We start from the raw sequence: 21,998 nt of genomic DNA, 5'->3' as shown, positions 1-21,998 counted from the left end.
CTTAAAATTATAAGTCAGATAAACAATGGTGTAATTATAAATTATGAATATTCTTTTATTAAAATACTTTCTTAATTTTCATTTATGTTACTGTATTGCTTAACAACTATAAAATTACATTGTAGTGTTCAAACTCTTCACTAATATAAATTGCTTATCCTTCCAACAATTACATAAAATTCAGTGCCTTTACTTTTCCTGTTCAGCAAGGGATAGTTACCTAGGTAGCCAGGGATATTTGTAGGCTGATATTTAGCTCCACACACTTTGGTCTAATAAGCTTAAGAACTCCACGTTCCCAATCAGTCACTTCTGATATATCATAGGGCATAAAATTTCAGGACTTCAAAGGTTGTTGACTGAATTCAATAGTGATTTTTATATCACAAGCCAAAAATAAATATCTCAAAAATTGCAAACAGATGAGTCTACAATGATCTAAAAAGTCTTTTTACCTTCTCTGCAAAGTGGCTTATTTACCTTTTAAGTCATGTCCTATAGGAAAAATGCTTTTTTGTAAATGACATCTTATTGAAATCAAGAGTAGGCCTGAAAAAAAAAAAGTACTACGTTTATTTTCTTTGTTAGATTCTTTGTGGAATATGTTCTGGCAAAATAGAAAACATTACAGAAATCATTTAACTGAGGAAGAAATTCTACTCTGCACAAAACTCTCATTGATATCAGCAGGAGTTCTGCGAATCGGAACAAATGTTGAACTTGCCCCTGTAATGTTCAAACTGCAGTTTTCCCTGCTCTTGGCAGAGCCTGGCTTCTCTCTGAAAGGCGGCGTAGTCTGTGCAGAGATTACACAGCGGGTTAATAGTCTAGTTTTTCGCTTCTTTTCGAGCAACAGATGAAACACATAATACCTTCTTTTAGGGCCACATACTTTTAAACACAAAAGACTAAATGAGGCGGTATGAGAAAGTAAAAGGTAGTCTCTGGATGGAAATTTATGTTGGTAATGATTTTCAAACTACATATTTAACTGGTGGCTCAGAAGCATCAGTGAATCATATACATATTAAAGGAAAAGAGAAGAATGATATTTGATACCACTTAGCATATCAGTATTGAAGCTGTGTTCACCATATTTTTGTTAAACCCCCTTAGATGTGTCTAAAGAATGATTTTCAGCAAGATTCTGATGCAAATGATTTTGGTAATATGAGATGGAATGATTATAAATGAAATTAAGAGAAAACACAGTATCATCATTTCAAGGTAAACTACTCCAGTGCCAAATTGGAATGGCTCACTTTTTATTTTGTCCCACAAATAAAGAACATGTGACTCTAGTTATGGATCCAGCACAATCGTTGATTGCTACTACACAAAAGGAACATGATATTCTGGAGAAAAGGCCCTGAAATCACCTAGTTAAACAATTATGCTCAGGCATTTGAGTAACACCATTATCAGGGTCCTATTTTCAGTTGTATTTGGTGGAATATTTTCCTATTTCATATACTTTGTAAGCCCTTTATTTTCTACATTGCATATACATTGCCTTTACAGTAGAAAGAGAGAAAAAAGAAAAAAAGGGACTAAGTTTTATTTTAAAGAAGCAGAAGAAGAGAAAGACAAAGAACAGGAAGTATTTCAAGGTGAAATTAAAACTGCTTTTGTTTTTATTCAACAAAAGGTTGTGAATTATGAAAAAAAATCCCCAATGATTGACAGTGAAAATGTGCATACCACTTATATACGATGTGGAAAATCTAGTGGTACAGACATTAAAAGTAGTTACAGGATAACATAGAATTCAACAGTTAGCACTCAAGCTCTGGTCTCAGGTTGCCAGGTTCATATTCCAGCTCTTCAGCTTCCTAGCTGGTGATTTTGTGCAGGCAGGTTATCTTTTCATTGGCAGCATAATATATTATTCTGGTGAGGATGAGTGAAGAGGAGGTAAGTCAGGGCCTGGCAGAAGTTTACAGAGGCCAGGCTGTGCTGCTTGGATCAGCTGCAGAAGTCAGACAGGGACTTGCTCGCACAGGTAGCTGAGGACCCTTGGGAGCTTTGAATTTCTGGTTCCCAGGGTAGGTTCCAGTAGCCCTTTGTTTCTTTGATTTTCTACATAGGAGGCTCCTGGTGCAACAGGACCCTGTTTCCTAGGGATATTGGATTCAGAAACTGAATGGCCATTAGCAGTTTTCCTTTTTCCTTTTTGACTAATTCACAACTGTTACTGTTTTATTATTATTATTTTATAGTATAGATTTTGGCTTTGGTAGTTTATCCAAGTCATTCATCTTTAATTTTGTTTAACTTTTTTTTCTCATATATAGTATATTGAACTCAACCTTATTTTATGGATTTTACAAGAATTTACCTCTAAGTCCTTTTTTTCCTCTACATGCTCTTTTTAGTGATTTTTAACTCTCATGTTCTCTCTCACTTCATGTGTTGTGTTTTCTACAAACTTATTTTAATCTTTGAAAATATTTTAATTCAATTCCTAGTTGTAGGTCTGCATTAGTCTCTTTTTAAAAATTATTTTAAGCTTACTTCTTTCTCTTCTTCTCCTACCCGATCCTATATTTTTCTCTATTACTTGTGTGTGTGATAGTTGGCAGGAAGCAAGCAGAGTGGAGAGAGTGGATGTCACAGAGGCAGAAGGAGGGCCTTTCTTTTGCCCCCTCCCCACTCTCACGGTCACCCCTGCACTCATCTTCTGTATCCTTTGTGGAATTCTCCAGCCTCAACAGAAACTTCATCCATCAGCCTGAGGAACACTGGGAGTTAATTTCTTTCAGGGCCTTAGACTTATTACACAAATAGCACTTTTCATTTACTAGAACAATTTGCTACCATCGCACACTGGTCAGCCCATATTTGAATACCCTAGTATCTTAAAATCCATGGTTTCCAATCCTTAGAATTTGGGAAAACTGGCAAATACATATCCAAAAGCCTGGTGGTCCAGCCCAGTGGAATCACTAGTGTATAACACACAGGAGCTTGCTACTGAATGCTCTGTCCTGAACCTTTTGAGGAGGTGCTGTTGAGTTTCCCTATAGAGCAGCACCAGAAAGACTGTATCTAGTTTCTGGGGCCATGTTTGAAGTAGTTTCATTCCAATTTACTTGTCATCAGATTGGCTTACTTCCCTTTCTGTCAAGGTCAGAAGTACCCTTTGATAAAGCCCCCTTGACTTCCCTTTGCTCACTGAGAGCTGAACAGGAACTGCCGCCCCAACTACACAGTAACACAGCAAAAACTGGCTAGTGGTTCAGTTATCCTGGTTTTTAAATGGAGTTATTTCTCACCTGATTTTTACTGTTTCAAATGTTTATTGGTTCTTTGTACTTGTGTATGTTAACTTCTGGTTTATGTCTTTTGTAAATACTTACATTGGATTATTTTCTTACGGATTTATAAGGGCTCTATATGTTAGAGATATTAACTATTGTTTCTTATATATGTTATGTTTTCCCTCAAACTGTCATGTGTCTTTTAATTTTGTTTATGGAGTCTTTCACCAACAGAAATTTAAAAAATTTAAGTAGTTCTATCTGTCAAACGGTGGTGGTTCTGGTTGCTTCATGTAGGGATTACTATGTGGTGGCAATATAGTATAGTCAAATACATACCAAACTGGGGGAGAATGGGTTTTAGTTATGGTTCTGCCACTAACCCTTTGTGTGACTTTGGGTAAGCCTTCAGATCTAAGATTCTATGCCTACAAAATGCAGTCGGCCTGGAAACCAGATTCGTAAGGTCCTTTTCTATTTATTTAACCACTACTGAAAAGTCCCATATTTTAACGTTTTAAAAGCTCGTTCTTCATAAGTAGACCAAAATCCTCCCTGAAATTATCATAGTGTAACATCTAGCCCATGTCTGAATTATCAAATCTTCTGAATTTCTGACATCTGAATTAGTGACTTGAATATTTGTATAAAATTTGATGAGTTTATACCTACCTCCTCTGATAGGTTGTAGACTTTACAGAGAATAGACACTGAATTTAATATGTAATCTAAAGTGTTTTTCTCTAGAGCCATTAAGTGAATAGACAGTGAATATAGCTTATATTTTATTGATAATAATAATGAAATGTATTACTACTGATGTAAGAGGAAAAAAGGATAGCTTTCTTTTATATAGAGTTTATAGTGTGCTTTCATGTTCATTATCTCATTTGGTGCCCATGATAACCCTATGAGGTAGATAAGACAGGGCTTATTTTTCCATTTTATAGATCATGAACTATTGCACAGAGAAATTAAATAATTTGTCCAAGGTCCAAAGTCTAATGCTGGTGCCAGAACTTTTGTGAGTGATGACAATATTAATGAGAAAGAATTTATTGGCTAAGTGTCATTACTACAGATGGCAAAATACAAATATCAGTTATCTATGTGGTAGGGTGGCTAGAATAAGGTAAATGAAATGAAATACCAGGAATGGAAAGAAATATGATGTTGAAAATTACATAATACTTAAAAATTATTTCTTCTGTACATATTTATTTCTATGTAAAGAAATACAACCCTTTGGAAGGAAAGTGACATTTCTATTAACAGTTTGGTATGCTGCATAGCAAGAAATATGAAAAATATACTATATAAAGTTTTGTATAAAACCTATATAAAACAAAAACCCTCATAGGGAGTTTCTAGACATAGAAAGGGAGCATCTGTTTTAGAGGAAAACTGGAAGAACTAAGCACTAAGGAAACTAAATCTTTTATGACTGATCTGATGGTTGACACTAATGTCATGCAAACAGAAGGACTGGACAGGGAAAGCAGAAGAGAGAGGAACATTTAAAAATATGTCATTATTTAGGTCAGCATTTTTGAAGCAAATTTCCAATCAACTCCCAGAAAACAAATTTCTTCCCAAGGCAAGTATGAGTGTTAAAGTAAATCCAGAATTATTTCAGAAAATCCAACTGAGAAATCATTTTCCAAAGTCTGATTAAACCAGATTTGGGTGAGATTTATCCAGTACCCTGACTATGATATGGTCATTATCAACCAAATAGGGATGATTTACTCCTACTTTGAAGTAGGAATGATATACTGCTTAACTAAAAAAAAAGTTTTAGGTAACAGAGTTGGCATTTTAGAACAGGGCATTTAGCTTCTTACTATACTTCAAATTATGCTTAATACCCATGTATTGGCTATTTTCATGGCATATTAGAGGCTCAACAGTTTTTTTAAAACAAAATATTATAGAAAAAATGTAAAGTCAAGTGCAGGCTTATGTAGGAAAATAGCAGTTTTGCGACCCAAAGAAAGATAATATTCTTAAGTGAAAAGTCTTCATTGAAGGGCACTAAGCAGCAGTATTTAACCTTTTCTTTTTTTATGTTAAAAATGAAGAATTTATTGAATATATTTGTTACACGTGCTTTTCTGAATCCTTTAGACAATTTATTGAGAGACATATTAACTGTTTAAACATTAGACATTTAATCTTTTATTTTGTTATGATTTAATTTAATACTGTTATGATTTAGAAAGAAGTATGCATGTTATATGATTGAAATAGATTATGATTCATACCAGGGAAGATGTGAGAGGGGAAATGGATGAGAAGAAAGTAATGAAGTTGGAAATTATTAGGGTGACTATTTGCCTCAGTTGCCCCAGGACAATCCTGGCTTTACATTTGCTGTCCTTGTGTAATTATTATTAATGTCTGCTTTCACTCTCAAAACTGTTCTCATTGTGATGATACTCTATACGGTCTCCTTAGAAATGATGGAAGTGTGATACACATCAGTGCAGTTTAAAGTGCACTACTAATAACAGTTAACACTTTTGAGTCGGCCAACCTCTGAGCTGAGCACTTTGTGAAAACTGTCCCATGTAGTCCTCCCAATCATCTGTGAGGCAGTTAGCATGATAGTCCCACTCCAGCGATGAGGAAGCCCAAGTTGATAGACATTCAGCAACTTGCCCAAATAACTAAGTTTCTAATTCAAGCAGTCTTGTTTCAGAGATCACACACATATTCACCATGCATTATTTGCTCTGCACTTTAAAAAAATTCCTACAACATCTGAAAGGAATTTAGATTCTTAAATAGGCTACACAATGTGTAGGATAGAAAAAAAAGATCAAGCACATACTTGGGTGAAAAAAACCTTCAAAACTTTTCATAAAGCTTTGCACAAATAGAGGTAGACTTCCCTGTGACTCAAAAAACATTACTGAAAATGTCTGAATGGCAGAAATATTATGGAAGGGATGACTCCATTCCCAAAGTACTATAAAGTACTTAATTTTGTTTTTTGCATGTACTGCCTCTTTTGAGCCCAAGAGTCTTTTTCCCCACACACTTGCCACCCTAACCTCCTGCCCTTTCTATCCAGGGGCTAAGACAGAAGTGAAAATAGGGAAGTTACTCCCTATTAAAAAGTAATGTTTTAATCATTTTAATCTAATTGATCTAATGCTTCTAGACTTTTCAAAAAATTGAACTTTATTCTAGCCCAAAGATTAATTTTTCCCAAATACTTCTGTGTAAAAACTTTGGCTTTAGGTTACCAATGCTTTATTAAGTGTTTGGGAAAAGGGAGAAAAGAATGATTAACCTAAACTTTTCCTTGCCCTCTGTTCACTTTTTCTCCATAGCGTGTTCGCTGCTTGGCTGGTATAGGGAAATGACAGGGGTCCCTTTTTAAAACAGTGGACGGGCCATCTGCTGAGGCACTTTTTTCTGATGGATGCTGCGTGCCTTCTCTGGCATGCTTAAGGCCTTAAGGATTTCCTTCAGATACTTGGCTTATCTCTAGTAGACAGTAATTCCTTTTCTGAGCCTGGTCATTGGGAAGGGGAATAAGGGGAATCCCAAAGAATTCCCTGCCTTTCTCAGAGAATTATTTAGAGAATCACAATGGGGAAGATCAAGCTATACTATCAGCAAATATTTATTAGCTTACTCTCTAAGGTGGTCCTGGAGCTTAGTCAATTATTACAGAATCCCAGTTAGGCAGCCTAGTTGAACTTGGGGTTTTAGTTCTCCTTTTAATCATAATTGAAACATTTAAGTCCATCTTAGTTCAATTGTGGGAGGATTTTCAAATGAAATCTAATCTGTAAAGCACCGAACGGGAATACCTTGTAAAAAGAGAACAAATAGGAGTTTGGGCTGCATCTATGCTGTTCATATGAGTTAGAAATAAGTAGTCAATGATGAATAACAAAGATGAATCACTGTTTCTGATTATTAGATTATTAAATACACTGATCATATAGCTGTTATTTCACCTTTCTGTATGAGCATAAACGCAGAATTCCTGTAAAGATAGTTTAAAAGGGATTATTAAAGAAATACTTATCAAAAAAGGTAATACTGGTAAGTGTATCCTTTCATCCATTCTTTTAAGGCCAGTGTTTCATTCTTACAGGAGAGTAAGTAGGACTTATTTAACAACCAAATGAGGGTCACTTTATTGTCTATACTTCTCTACCACCATATATTGCTCCAAATAATGAACCACATTTCTCTCTTCTGCCTACTCAGGATCAGCGTATGTTACCTCTGTATTTCCTCCCATCACAAGCTGCTTTGGGGAAACAATCTGATGAATTAGGTAAAAACAACTAATAAAGCTTAAAAGATTACCTTTCCCAGGATTATGGCTTTGTGCTAGAGCAATAAACTACTCAAAGGGATTATACTCCACTGGCAAAATTCCAGGTTAGTTGGAGGAGCTTTGGGGCTGTAAAGACTTTTCTAGCCTAAATGGTAATCAGCCAGATCAGTCCCCAGTATGAGTTTAAGTTGAGAAAAAGGCAAGGGCCAGGACAGGTCCTCACCGAGGGCCTGGTCTTGTCCCTGTTTATTTAGGTTGGGAGTGCAGGTTAGGGTTACTTGAATTTATGCCACCTTTAAAGGGGACTTGAATCAACCTGAGACTAAAAGCAACATTGGAATCCTAGAATTTAGCACTCTCCCGCTGGCATGGGAGATACTCCGTCCTGGGATGCTTTAGGAGAGTGACCCTTTCAGTTTAGGGCTATACCTGAGTCTGGGCAGACTCAAACCAGTTTTTGAAAGCGGACTAGGGAATCTTTCTTGTGATGATTAAAAATAGCTTATACAATATGCCAACTTTAGGTTTTATACAGTGGCTAAAACTGTTGAGGCAAAATGGATGACTAGTGTATCTGGCTGCCGTTTTGTTTCCTAGCTTCTAGCTTAATGCTCCCTTACGTCCAGTTTAGGATTCAGTAAGCCTTAAGTTAACACTTTAGAACTCTCTGTGAATCTTCAATTTTTGCTCTACGCTAAGTAACTAGCTGTGTTAATTCCAGCAGTTCTGAAAGTAGTTAAAATGCTCCCACCTCTAAGAGTGTCCTGAATATCTCTGGAGTTACTTCAAGTGTTTGTCACTAGTGTACAACTCACTTTGGTAAATAATTCTTTGAGGAGCTTATGAACTCCTTCCTTTGGATGCAAGCCCAAAATCATCTGTAGGGCATACAGGTCTTTATTCAAACTTGGAAATAAATAATTATCTCTGAAATACAGATGGAAGAACTGAAGCAATGACTTCAGGGACTCAGAGACTAATTACCATCACTGTACACGGTTAAGTACAGTAGAGACTGGGGGCGGGGAATGGTTTACTCCCTATTACGTTCCTTCCCGGGGTCAGACAAGGCCGTCTTGTCTGATCACATACTTGAGGCAGTAACTGCAAAAACTGTACAACGTTATGGTTGCGGCGTTTTATGCCGTATGTGTTGACAGAATGCTACAGTCTTTCCGCAATAAACGCAACCCCTGCCAGGTTGAATTTTTTAGCGCCAGCGCAACTGAGCGACTGCACCACCGAAACCGCTGAGGTTGGAAGCCTACGTCGCCTTCAGAGTGTATTCAATGTCTCCTCTAACAAAGGCACTATCTTGAGGCAATTTCGCGGGCCGTTCTCCCCCTCCCGGCGTCAGCTTTGTCTCCCCGCGGTGAGGCTGAGACTTGGAGGAGCCCCAGCTGCGTTGCTGTGCGAGCACTCTCCGAGCAAGGGCCGGCGTGGGAAGCTCAGCCGAGCTGCCGCTGCGGTTTCTGCAAACAGCGTGCCATTAGAGGAAGTTGGAGGGCTGCAGTTGAAAAAGATCCCTGCAGCCTTACAACCGCGGTTGGACGTGAACTCCTCGCACTGATTACTGCCTTACGAAGAAACGCAATCGGCCAGGGCCGCGGAGGCCTAGGCGCTCTCCGTCTTCCCTACTGGGCTGGGGGACAGCCGGGGCCGGCGTGCTCAGCATCCCTCTCCTCGAGCACCTGGGGAACCGCAGGGAGACTCCCCGGGCCCGGGCCGTACCCGGCCTCACGCCGCGCGTCGCACGCGAGCCCCGACCGTCGTCGGCCCCTCCTCTCGGCCCGCCGCCGCCCCCCGCCGCCCCCCGCCGCCGCCGACGTCGGCCGCACCACCCCCGCGAGCAGTGACTGGCTCGCGCCGGCCTCCAGCCCGACTGCTGGCGGTGGAGGCAGAACCGCGGGAGGCTGCCCCGCCCCCGCCGTGGAGCCGCCGCGCGCCGCCTCTTCCCCAGTCGCCGCCGGGGCGGTGGCGCTGTTGCCGCTGCGGCCGGTGAGGCAGTAACTCCCCGCCGCCCCAACCCTTCCTCCTCCTGTCTCACCCTCCCTCCTTCCCTCCTCCCCTCGCCACCTCTCGCTGGGGTGGATGTGGCGCGGCGGCGCGGGACGCAGCCTCGGCCCCTGCCGCGGCCCCGCGAGCTCGTGAGCCGGCGCAGCCGCTGCCTGCTGCCACCCCCCGCGCTTCCCGGGGGAGCGGCCGCCGCCGCGGAGCGGAACAAGGAGGGGAGCGAAGGCACGGCGGCGGGAAAACGGCAGAGGGAGGAGAAGAGGGTTCGAGGGCAGGGAGGGAAGGCGGGGAGGGACCGACGGCCCGGCGAGGCGCCCGCCATCGAGCCTGCCCGGCCCCTCCGGCTGCGGCTCGGGGCGGCCGCGGCGGCTCGGGCGAAGGGCGCGGCAGCCGCTCTCAAGACAATAACCGCGCCGCCCGGCTCGGGGGGCGGCGGCCTAGCGCGGCCAAGGCTCGCCCAGCCCCGCGGCGGCATCTTCGCCCCCGCCGGCCGGGTTCCGCCGCCGCCGCCGCCGCCGGGGGTGCGGGCGGCGCGGCTCTTGGCTGACGCCCCCTCCCCCTCCGCGCCGCGCGCCGTGCTGGTTTTCCGGGTTCCCCTGGACGGAGCTGGATCCTGCTGCTCGCCGAGGCAGGAAGTGAGTTTCGCACGGTAATTCCGGGCGGTGTCACAAGTGAAAAGTTTTTTTCGGTGGAGATCGTGGTTGGGGCTAGGAAAGTCCAGCAAAAACTCGCGGCCAGAAAGCCAGCCCGCTTCCCAGCCCCCACTTGAGCAACCTACCCTTCCTACTGCGGGAGGTCACTCCACGTCCGCTCTCACCGGAGGGAGAAACTCGGCAGGATCCTGAGTGACTAATGGAGGGAAGTAAATCATGTCAGGCGAAGCCTTGAGAAAACTGCCCTGAGACACTGACCGACCGAAAGGTAAAGTTCACGAAAAGCCCCTAGAAGTTACAGAGTTCTTGGGCCAGGAAAGAGAGGATACCTCAGTGTTTTTCACTTTTCCTCAAGTTGCCCTAAATTCCCCTTTTCTCTTGTCGAACTGGATAGCTTTTAAGGTGCCTACCAATTGGTTTCCCCCCTTCTACTATCTCGACTCTGGTTTAGGAGAGGTTGTTAAGAATGTGGTGGGACGAAAAGTTTTAAGCAATCGCAAGAAAGAATGCCTTTGTTCAGCACAAGGTCCAGAAGTTGTAGTTTCCCGGAACATGTACAATGTATATTTTTTATTAAGTTGCTGAACCTGGCAACTTTTGTTTTGGAAGAAAGGTCGCTGCAGGGAGCGATTTGCTGTTGTTGAGATGGCTGCCTCATTTATTTATTCTGTTTGCTGTTATTTGGGTTTTGCGTTGATCGTACATAGAAATGTTTTTAGTCCCAACCCTTACAACTGTATTTCGTGGGATTTTATAAACAAAAAGACTTAGCCATTAGTCGTTTTGCTAGGTGTGTAATATATTTCTCCAGTAACTCGTTCCTTTCAGACCTTTAGAACCTTATAATGATTGTTTGGTTAATTAATTGAAAGCAAGTATCTGCTAGATTTTTCTTGTAACTGACCTAGTAGGAAGAAAAAGGAGGGAGGTAGGTGTTACGGATAAAGAGAGAGTTGTAATTAAGAAACAAAGATACCTGAAAGTAGTTTGATTTGTTAGGACTTCTCTGCAATTTCATAACAGTATATAGGAAGATAAATGAAATGCTTAAAATGATTTTCATGGGAATCACCTTGATTGTGATAAACAGCTGTACTTTTTGAATAGTGTAGTATTTACATTTTTGTGTTGGCCCAAATGTTTTGGCTGGTTCTGCCTGATAAGTGTTAGGTACCTATTTATGGGGGCAGGAATTACTGAAGCATAGGAGACATTCTACCAGAGTTATAAACACTTCTGAACCAATCGGCTGTCTTTCCAGATCAAACAAGTTTTGGTTGCAGCAAGCAAACCGTTTCTTTACTGGTGTTTTAGTGTGCGCCTTAAGTTTGTTTTCCTCTCCAGTACTTTTGTGGTAAAGGGCAGTGAGAGATATTACCGTGCTTTTGAATAAATACTAAATACAGTATATGTTGGTAGGTATATTTTAAATATAAATGAATATTCAGTTTGCCCATGCTACCCCAAGAAAAACAGTTGGCTTTCTTTAGAGCAAGAAAAGATAGATTTTAAAGAGCAGAGTCAAATTATTTCACAGGTTGTTCTTTGTTACGTCATTGAGTATACTTCAGAATGGGAATCATTTAACTTTATTACTGTGTATTTTGTTTTTGTTCCCTGGAGCTTAGTCTGGTGGTCTTTTTTTCTTTCTCTCTTTTTTTTTAATTGTTGATAAGACTTGTAAGCCATCAAGTAATTCCTGTTAAGTCAAAGTCACTTTATCAGGAATTTAAAGTGCATAACTGATCTACTTGATGATTTTGGAACATTTCATTAGGCAATGAAAAGGTTATTCTTGGGCATCTGAAAGAGCGGAACAAAATAAATGGCATTGAACTTCAGTTTCCTTATATGGCTTATACTTGGCCTTAGAGCAACAAAGCCTTAATAGAGCAAGTCATACAGTTATCACTTTGTGAAGATACTTCTTTGCATTAGTCAATTTTGAATATAAAAAGTATTGTAGCACTCAAAAACAACGATTTAAATTACTGTTTTTAGATGTAGTTCTTGGTTTTTTCTTTCTTGAAGGAAACAATGTTTACATCAGACGACACATTTTAAAAAGTGAGATGCACACCTTTGTAGTTAGATTTGATTCTTTTTTTCCTCAGCAAGGCAAAATCTACTTTGTGGCTTACTTAGAATTTTGTTAGTTTATCACTGAATTAACTTAATAAACTTTTAATGAAAATGAATTTACACTGTTGTCAAACTGTATTTTCAAAACCTTGTTTAAAATGTGGCGTGGTTTAAAAAGGGTTAAAAAGATAATAATTAAAGTATTTTTAAGTGATTTCAGATTTTGGATATTCTTAATATTTTGTGGGTTTTCTTAGATTAAATTGGCAAATATAGGATACTTCCGAAGTGCTTAAATTGCGTAAAATGAACATTTAATGGCACTGTTTATGGAAGTTACTTTGATGTTTTTAATGGTGGTAAACATAATTCTTCAACTAATTTATTCAAATATTATGAAGTCTGCCTGCTGTTTGAGATCAGGCTATTGCAAACCTCATGAATGAAAAGCTTATAAGGTTCAAATATTTATTGCGTGTTGTTTCTTAATGAAGTGATAACAGTAGAGACGTTTTATGTATATCATTGGTAAATCTCTAAAATACAGTTATTTTAGAGATACTGGTATTGAGCTCTCGGTAGTAAACAATACCTTACTTTTAGAAACACACAAATGTAGAGAAAATCAGGTGCATAGTTCCGCATTCATTTAAAATAATTGCTTATAGATAACATGATTTAGCGTTTAAGCTGTTTTTGGTTTAGTAATAGATTATAGCAGTGTTTACAAAGTATTTGGGATCCTGCAAAATTTTAATGATGTTGGGTAGCAAAGCAGTGTTCCTGTTTGTAATTGCTACTTACCTAGATTCTCTTTAAACATAATCCTGTTGCTTGTGTTTTCATTTCGACTCTGCCTCGACCATCTATTCCTCTGTTACATGCTTTGATCTTTTGTGGGAACACCTGTGTCACAAAGTCCTGAAGATGTCATTCTGTTTTTCTTTCCTGACAACATAGATTGTACCTGTGTTTAGACATTCACAGTAGATTGTTCAGTTTTTAATGCATGCCATTTGCCGTGCCATTGAAAATGTATATGTGAATTATGCTCTGTAATACATATTTTTGAACTTTCTAAGGAAATAAGCTCAGTACTTCTGCCTTCCACTTAACCTTTCAATTACTCCACATTATTTTTTTTCCTTCTCAGTGCCTAATCATTACTAACTCTTGAACTGCACTACATCCATTTTCCAGATGTACCTTTTAGCTTTCTTCTCTTATGATTCCTAATTGTAAAAGAAATCTAGCTATTCAGCTTTCTCTTCTAACTCCTTAGGTTTCTTTTTATAGTTAGCTTTGTTTACTTCCCCTATTTTCTCCATGTTCAGCTATTATTTATTATATTTTGCCCTTCCATCTCTTCTAATCTTTTAGTCCATGTTTATCACCTAAAAAAACTGTTCAAAGCATGAGTAGAAAACGTTTATTTGATCAACCCCACATAATTCTGAATATCTCTTTTGCATTCCAACTCAGTTTACATGTCAGTATTTTAACCTGATATTCATCGATTTATTTTGTTTTTATTTATGTTTTTCCTTTAATATCCCCAGAATTACCTCTGTTAAGATCAGGTTGTTATATATTCTTGTGTTAAGACTCTATAGCCTTCTATCCCTCTTATTTTATTATGCTTTGGGCCTCCTAAAACACACAAGCTTTTATCACTGTACCTTTCTCGTCCATTTTATTCCTTTCCTTTTTGTCCTACCTCTCAAGTTCGGTGTGTTGTCTGTCAGTATCCCTAAAATTTTGAAATTGACTTTCTTACCTGTTTTTATGAAGTAAGCACACTGGAATTATATTACCTTATTCTTGTCACTTCAAGTTTTGTGCCAGGTACCATTGGGTGAGGGCCTTGCCAGGCTTTATAAATGATAGTATGTAAGCCAATAGAAAAGAATATCTAAAAATTAAGTTAATAAAAGAAGATAGTGTTCATCTGGAAGTTATCTCTCTATGATGTTAGATTTATAGAATCTAGTAGAAAAGCTAGGAAATAATTAGAAAGACATTTAAGTAATCAAAACGGATATAATGAAGTCTGGTGACTTCGTTCATAGGGACATCCTTATTCAGAGCCCATTTACTTTAGTATATATATAGTGAGCTGTTTCCTGGCTTTTTGGTGTACTTGGAGTGAGAAAGACACATTGACAACAATTTGAACTTTTGACCTGTCACTATATAGGTCATATACAGTGAGGGAATAGAAAAATGGAAAGAAGACTGAATAACTTAGAAAATAGAGTAATCTCAGACAACTTGCTTTAGGGCAGAGTGCCTTATAACATTTCATTTGTTCTTAGGAAGATTCAGTCTTATTAGAACGTAGTGTAATTACAAGTAATAGTAATAGCCCTAGGGCAACTGTTACAAACTTTTTGGTCTTAGGAGCCCTTTATACTCTTACAAATTACTGAGGACCCCACAGAGCTTAGGTTTATAAGGGTTATATTTGTTGTATTTCCCATATTAAAATTTTTAAACAGTTGGAAATAACAAACCATTACATGTTAACATGACATTGTTTTAGTAATAAAAAAATATTTTCTGAAGCAAATCTTCAGCAAAAGGAGTGACATTGTTGTATATTTTTTGCATTTCTCTGTGGTTGAATAGAAAACAGCTTGATTCTCATATCTGCTTCTACATTCAGTCTTACTTATTTTGGTTGAAGTAGATGAAGAAAATCCAGCATTATTCAGTTACGTGGTTGGAAAACGGAGGAGTATTTTCATAGCCTTTTTAGATAATTGTGGCGATTCTTTGATACCACACCACAATTTGACAAGTGTCAGTTTTTTAAAGGTTGGCTGCATGTTTAATTTGCAACCATATTAATGAGTTTTTCATTTCTTGTTACCTGAAAATTCATTGGTTTATCTTGCACTTAAATGAATATTTTATCTGTTTATGATTTTGTTACACAATGTATTTGGAAGTTTGGGAAACTGGTTGATTGAGTTAACACAGTTTCCCCAAATTTGACACATTTGATTATGCAGTAGCGAACAAAAGCAAAAAAAAAGAAAGTTAGTATCACTAATCTCATCAGAAAAGTCTTCACTGTTGTGAAGCTGTCCAGTTCAGAGTATCAGATAAAAGTTTTCCATGATTCTACATTTTAACTTAGAAATTCAAATATTAATCATTGGTAACAAATACTGTTGGTGTTTTACCCTTGAAGTTACAGGCTGACTTTTTTTTTTTTTCATTTTAAGAAAATGTCTACCAAATTACTGTCTCTATAACCAGTTTGTCATTCTTTCAAGTCAAAATGTGTTTCATGAAAAAAAGGCTGGTTTAGTACATAACTCACAGTAATTACACTTGTGCTTTTCCTCCAGATTGCCATTCCTTCACCAAGAATATGAAAAAGATGCATTAAAGAGTTGGGATTTAATAAAATTATTTTTTACTGCATCATTCAAGATAACCTTACGTGAAAGTGGCATTTAAAGAGAAAGCTGGGAATATGTAGTGGTGCTAGTGTAGATTAACAGCACTGCTTTTGTTGGTGCTGAGGTGCTAGCAGTTTTACCCACAACTACTTTTGCACCATTGCTGTTACTGTAATGGGAAAGGGCAAATGATTATGAAAGTAGTTTTGACCTTGAAGGTTCTTGAAAGTGTCTCAGGACTAAAGGCCCATGGAACATACTTTGAGAACTTAGGTTAGGTTTATGGAACTTTTGTCACTTCCTATCTATGACTTTTTTTTTGTCTTCTGGTATTAAATTAGGAAATTCCTGAGACTTAATCTTTTAACTCACCAATTTGGGCCTCAGTACTTTTCAATTACTTCTTCTGGGGAGAAGAGGAGGAGGACAGAAACTCTTGCTTTTTCATAGGAGTTGATTTTAATTTTTTAGTTGTATTTTTGGTCAACATGTAACCTCTTGAATATCTGTGATATAATTTTTACATTGTCTTCTGTTTTCTCTATTAACAGTATAGAAAATTTGATTTTACTATGCTTGGTATATCCATTATGCTTTTGGTTTTCCCTCAAATGGTAGATTTTTCATTCTTTAAGTTTAATGTTATGGTCCAGATTTTACTATATTGGTCATTTCAAGTGTTTTTTTGCCCAGCCCAAATTAATCTTTGTTCTGGCTTTGGTATATGTAGCTAATGGGTTTCTTCTTAGGGTATGTGGGTAGCTTGCTGTCTTACACATTTCTGCCCCTCAGGGGATAGTGTTCCCCTATTTTCACAGCTATACTCCCCAAGTGTCAGATCTCCCACAGTCCAGAGAGCTGTGCCGGACGCCTTCCCCATGCAGCTGTCTCACTGTGGTTTCAGTATCGGGCTGACTGCCCGGGACACACTTCTCTCAGTTCTTCTTGCTTAGAACATTTATCCTTTTTGGAGATGCCGCTTTATGCTTGTCTTGTGTATCTGTTCCTCAGTTGTGTTGGGTTTTGTTGTTATATCTCTCCTCCCAGCTTTGTACTCTGTACCTCCCCATGCCTTCCCCTGCCCAGGTTTTTCAGTTACAGATTTTTTTTGTAATTTTTTCCCGTATTTTGAAGCTTATAACAATGACAAATATTCAGAAAAGTTGGAAGTGTAGCACAAAGAACTTTTTGATAGTATGTTGCCCACCTGATTCCCCATCACCCCTGAATACTTTAATATTTACTTCCTACAAGCAAGGGTATTCTACACAATGACATTATAAGTAATGATCAAAATTAGGAAGTTAACAAGAACACATTACTAACATCTACATCTGATCCATTGTCCTAATGTCTTTTAGAGCGTAAAGATCCAGTTTAGAATCATGCATTACATTTCGTTGTCATGTCTCTTTAAATCTCCTTTAATCTGGACCAATTTCTGTCTTTCAGGCCTTGACACTTTTGAAGATTACAGATCTAGTTATTTTGTAGAATACCCCTTAATTTGTATGTCTTCTATATTTTTATGATTGGATCTTTGATTAAATTTTTCACAATCAGGTTTCTATTTTTATGATTAGGTCTTTGGCACGGTTGTCTTGTGTATCTGTTCTTGAAGTGATGCTGTGTTCTTCTCACTGCATCTTATCAGGTAGCAGGCAGTTTCAGTTGTCTCATTACTGATGTCACTGATTATATAATTAAGGTTTTAACTGCCAGACACCTCCTATGTCAAGGAAATCTTCATTTATAATTAATAAATAGTTGTGAAATAGGTACTTTGAAACTGTAAATATTTTGTTCCTTATCAGCTTTTGATTTATGTGTTTTTATATCTACATATATTCGTGGTTATTATATTCATTGAGTCATAATCCATTGTCATTTATTTTGATGCTCAAATTGTTTTGATTTGGCTTGTGAGAACTCCTTCCAGATGGCTTCTTTTCTTTTCTTTTTGACATAACTCTCCCTTAATTGAATTTAGCACAATACCTTCAGACTTCCTCCAGTTATTTTAGTGTTAAATGGTACATAGAAACCAAGATCTGTGCACTTCTTGTGCTCATTGCTCCTGGGATATAACTGCTCCCAGGCCTTTATAATCTATAAAGCTAGGGGATATTTTTGTGCACACACATGTACACATTAACATTTACATTTGTATTTATTTCAGTAAATATAGAATGGTTTTGCAGTGATAACTCCAATTGTAATCCAGCACTACAGGTTCATTCTAGTGTTTTTCCTTTCCGTTTTGTAACTTTCTGATAAAAGTAGCTTTGTTTCTGTTCTTTTTTGGTGAGGGAGATGAGGTAAACATTTGTTCAGGCAGACATTTTCAGCCAGAAGTCTGTGTGTACTGTTAATTTCCAAAGTGTTTCTGATGGGATAAAATTCTAAAATGTAACATATGGTAAAATACACTAAGGCGAAACATTCATTCCTCAGTAATCACAGGTTATTGTGTAAAAGATAGATGGAAAGGATCAGTACTTTAATGTCTATGTTGACTAAGTTGCTGTGGAGATAACTGGAGCTTGATTTTAGTATGAGTACAGTGATTTTGATGCAACTGTGTTTTCCCATATTAAGGTTATTTTGTATGATCCCGAAGTTTGGTGCTTGTATTTAGCTTCCTGATAATGGTGTCCTTGGAATTTCAAACCTTAGACCAATTCTAGAATCTTGGGGGGTGGGGTGGGATGAGGTTGTTTTGTTTGTTTAGGGCCAGTACAAGAAACCTGTAATATAAAAATGAATCTTCTTGCCACGGCTGTCATCCAGCCTAGAATAAGTTGGTTTCACTTCCCCTTCCCTGTAGATTTTGGAAGCGAATTAAGAGGCATCTTTTTGTTACTAGAATTTAGATTCACTCTCAGACTTCTAGGAAAAGATAAGGATCCTGGCAGCAGCAACTGGATTCTTTGGGTGCCCTGTTGATCTCTGGGGACATCAGAAGATTTTGTTTATTGTCCTGGGGCTAACTGCAGAATGGCAGAGACTGTGTGCTATATGCAGTTTGATGTGTCGAGAGATACCTGATAATCAACATAGCATACTGTCTGCTCTTTCTTTTGAAAACCATTCCCAAACCAGATATCCTGGGAGTCATTTTCTTTATCTTCCTCACCTTTGTTATTGAAATCAATACTATTTCTATCGATTCTTATCATCTATAGAGTGACATAGTTAGTGTAGGCTAGGAAGGCTGAGTTAAAGTACAAGTAGTGAAGGAGCTTTGATAGGCAGAGGGCTAACACAATTACCTTGATTTTTTTTCTGATTATAAAAATTCAAATACAGAAATTTATGATAGAGGAGTTGAAAATTTTCCATAATCCCAACTCCCAGAGTTACTCTTATCAGTGTATTGTGTATTTTTCTGAACATTTATATACATATTCTGACATATCAGTGCTTATGTATCTGCATATAAAGTACTGTCAAATAAAAATTGGGAGATATATTTTATTTGTATGGAAGAGGGGATATAGTAGGTATGTAAACATTAATTAGGATTGTTACAAGGTTGTTATATATAAAAGTTCTATAGAATATAGGTGTATTTTTGCAATCTTGGTACATGATTTTTTTACAGTGTTATATAAATCTTTTGTGGTAGATCAATACCCAAAGTGTATTTGCCATGTGTACGTAAATTGATAGTAGCCTCAAATTTCCTCTGAAGAATTTTTGTATCAGTTTATTCTTCCACCAGTTAATATGTGAGTGCCTTCCTGTTCTTTCTTGAACAGACTGGGTATTAGCTGTCTTAAAATACTTGTGCAAATCTGAGATAGGCAATATAATATAGGAGATAGTGTGGGTTTAGTTCTAGACTACTTCAGTAAAGCGGAAATTGCAAAAGTGAGTGAAATGAATTTTTTTATTTCCCAGTATATATAAGTTATGTTTACACTGTATTGTAGTCTATTAAGTGTGCAATAGCGTTGTCTAAAAAAAAAATGTCTATACCTTAATTAAAAAGTACTTTATTGCCAAAAATGCTAACCATCAACTGAGTTTTCAGTTCTGTTGTAATATTTTTTGCTGGTGGAGGGTCTTGCCTCAATGTTGATTGACTTCGACTGATTACAGGTGGTAGTTGCTGAAGGGTGTGGGGAGTGGATAACTGTGGCAATTTCTTAAAGTAAGACAACAGTGAAGTTTGTCACATTGACGGACTCTTCCTTTCATAAGTTCTTTGTAGCATGTGCTGCTGTTTGACGGCATTTTACCAACAGTAGAACTTCTTTCAAAATTGGAGTCAATCCTCTGAAACCCTTCTGCTGCTGCTTCAGTTAAGTTTATGTAATATTCTAAATCTAAACTCTTTGTTTTCATTTCAGCAATCTTCACAGCATCTTCACCAGGAGTAGATTTATCTCATGATACCACTTTCTTTGCTTAACAACTCCTCATCTGTTCAACTTTTATCATCAGATTGCAGCAATTCAGCCACACCTTCAGGATCCACTTTTAATTCTAGTTTTACTATTTCCACCACATCTGCAGTTACTTCCTGTACTGAAGTCTTGAAACCCTCAAAGGCATCTAGAAGGGCTGGAGTCAGCTTCTTTCAAATTCCTGTTAATGTTGATATTTTGACCTCACACCATGAATTGTGAATGTCTTAATGTTATCTAGAATGGCAAATATTCCTTCCCAGAAAGTTTTTGGTTTACTTGCTCAGACCCATCAGAGGAATTACTATCTATGGCAGCTATAGCATCATGTAATGTATTTCTTAAGTAATAAGACTTAAAAGTAAAAATGACTCCTTGATCCAGGGGCTGCAGAATGGATGTTGTATGTTGGCATGCATGAAAACAACAGGATTTTCATTGTCCATCTGCATGAGAGCTCTTGGGTTAGCAGACATTGTCACTGAGCAGTAATATTTTGAAAGGAATCCTTTTTTCTGAGTAGTAGGCTTGAGGAGTGGCCTTCATCTATTCATGTTGTAAACAGATGTGCTGTTATCTAGGCTTTGTTCCATTTATAGAGCACAGGCAGAGTAGATTTGGCATCATTCTTAAGTGTTCTAGGATTTTCAGAATAGTCCATGAACATGTGCTTCAGCTTAAAGCCACCAGCTGTGTTAGCACCTATTAAGAGAGTCAGCCTGTATTTTGAAGCTTAGAATCACGCATTGACCTCTTTCTAGCCATGGAAGGCCTAGAGGACATCTTCTCCCAATATATTGTAGTTTTGACCACATTGAAAATCTGTTGTGTATGTAGCCACCCTCATTAATGATCTCAGCCAAATCTTCTGCAAAAGTTGCTGCAGCTTCTATGCCAGCACTAGTTAGTTGCTTTTTCACCTTGCACTGTTATGTTATGGAGATGGCTTCTTTCCTTATACTTCATGAATCAAATTCTGCTAGCTTCAAACCTTTTTTCTGCAGCTTCCTCACCTTTCTCAGCGTTCATAGAATTAAAGAGAATTAGGGCTTTGCTCTGGATTAGGCTTTGATTTAGGGGAATATTGTGGTTGATTTGATTGATCTTCTATTCATATCAGTAAAATTTTCTCCATACCAGTAAAGAGGCTGTTTTGCTTTATCATTTGTGTGTGTCATTCACTGGAATAACACTTTTAGTTTCCTTTGAGGACTTTTCCTTTGCGTTGACCATATGGCTAACCATTTGGCACAAAAGATCTTGCTTTTGTCCTGTGTCAGCATTTGACATGTCTCCTTCACTAAACTTAATCATTTCTAGCTTTTGATTTGAAGTGAGCTGTTCGACTCTTCCTTTTACTTGAACATTGAATACTTAACGCCAATTAGTAACCCTAGAGTGGTCTCTAATTTCAGTATTGTGTTTCAGGGACTAGGGAAGCCTGATGAGAGGGAAAGAAACTGGGGACAGCCTATGAGTGGAGCAATCAGAACACACACCATACTTATTCATTGTTTGCCATTTTATATGGGTGTGGTCCGTGGCACCCCAAAACAATTACAGAAGTAACATCAAAGATCACTGATCACAGATCACCATAACAAGTATAATAGTAATAAAAAGGTTTGAAATATTGTGCGAATAACCAAAATGCAACAGAAGCACGAAGTGAACAAATGATGTTGGAGAAACAGTGTCAATAGACTTGGTCAGCACAGGGTTGCTGCAAACTTTCCATTTGTAAAAAAAAAATGCAGTATCTGTGAAGCACAATAAAGCAAAGTGCAATAAAACAAGGTATGCCTGTATGTAAACAGATATATGGTTTTTGGAGTCAGATTGGTTGGATTTAAATCTATTAATTG

General features: G+C 38.2%; 1 protein-coding gene across 4 annotated transcripts in view; it reads left to right on the top strand.

Annotated features, from left to right (window-relative positions):
- Window positions 1–10,129: 10,129 nt before the first annotated feature.
- Window positions 10,130–21,998, top strand: part of ERBIN (erbb2 interacting protein) — a 114,672-nt gene continuing 102,803 nt past the window's right edge. For 2 of the 4 annotated variants that reach the window (XM_073235624.1, XM_073235627.1), the window contains exon 1: window positions 10,131–10,497. The gene's annotated coding sequence lies outside the window, so the exon portion shown is untranslated. Of the gene's footprint in view, window positions 10,498–21,998 lie in introns of all 4 variants that reach the window. The other 2 variants (XM_017664255.3, XM_073235636.1) reach the window with 2 other exon arrangements.

This window comes from Manis javanica, chromosome 1 (assembly GCF_040802235.1).
Source record: "Manis javanica isolate MJ-LG chromosome 1, MJ_LKY, whole genome shotgun sequence".
NCBI lineage: Eukaryota > Metazoa > Chordata > Mammalia > Pholidota > Manidae > Manis > Manis javanica.
Note: the sequence above shows the minus strand (reverse complement) of the source record. Positions and strands in the feature narration are given on the sequence as shown.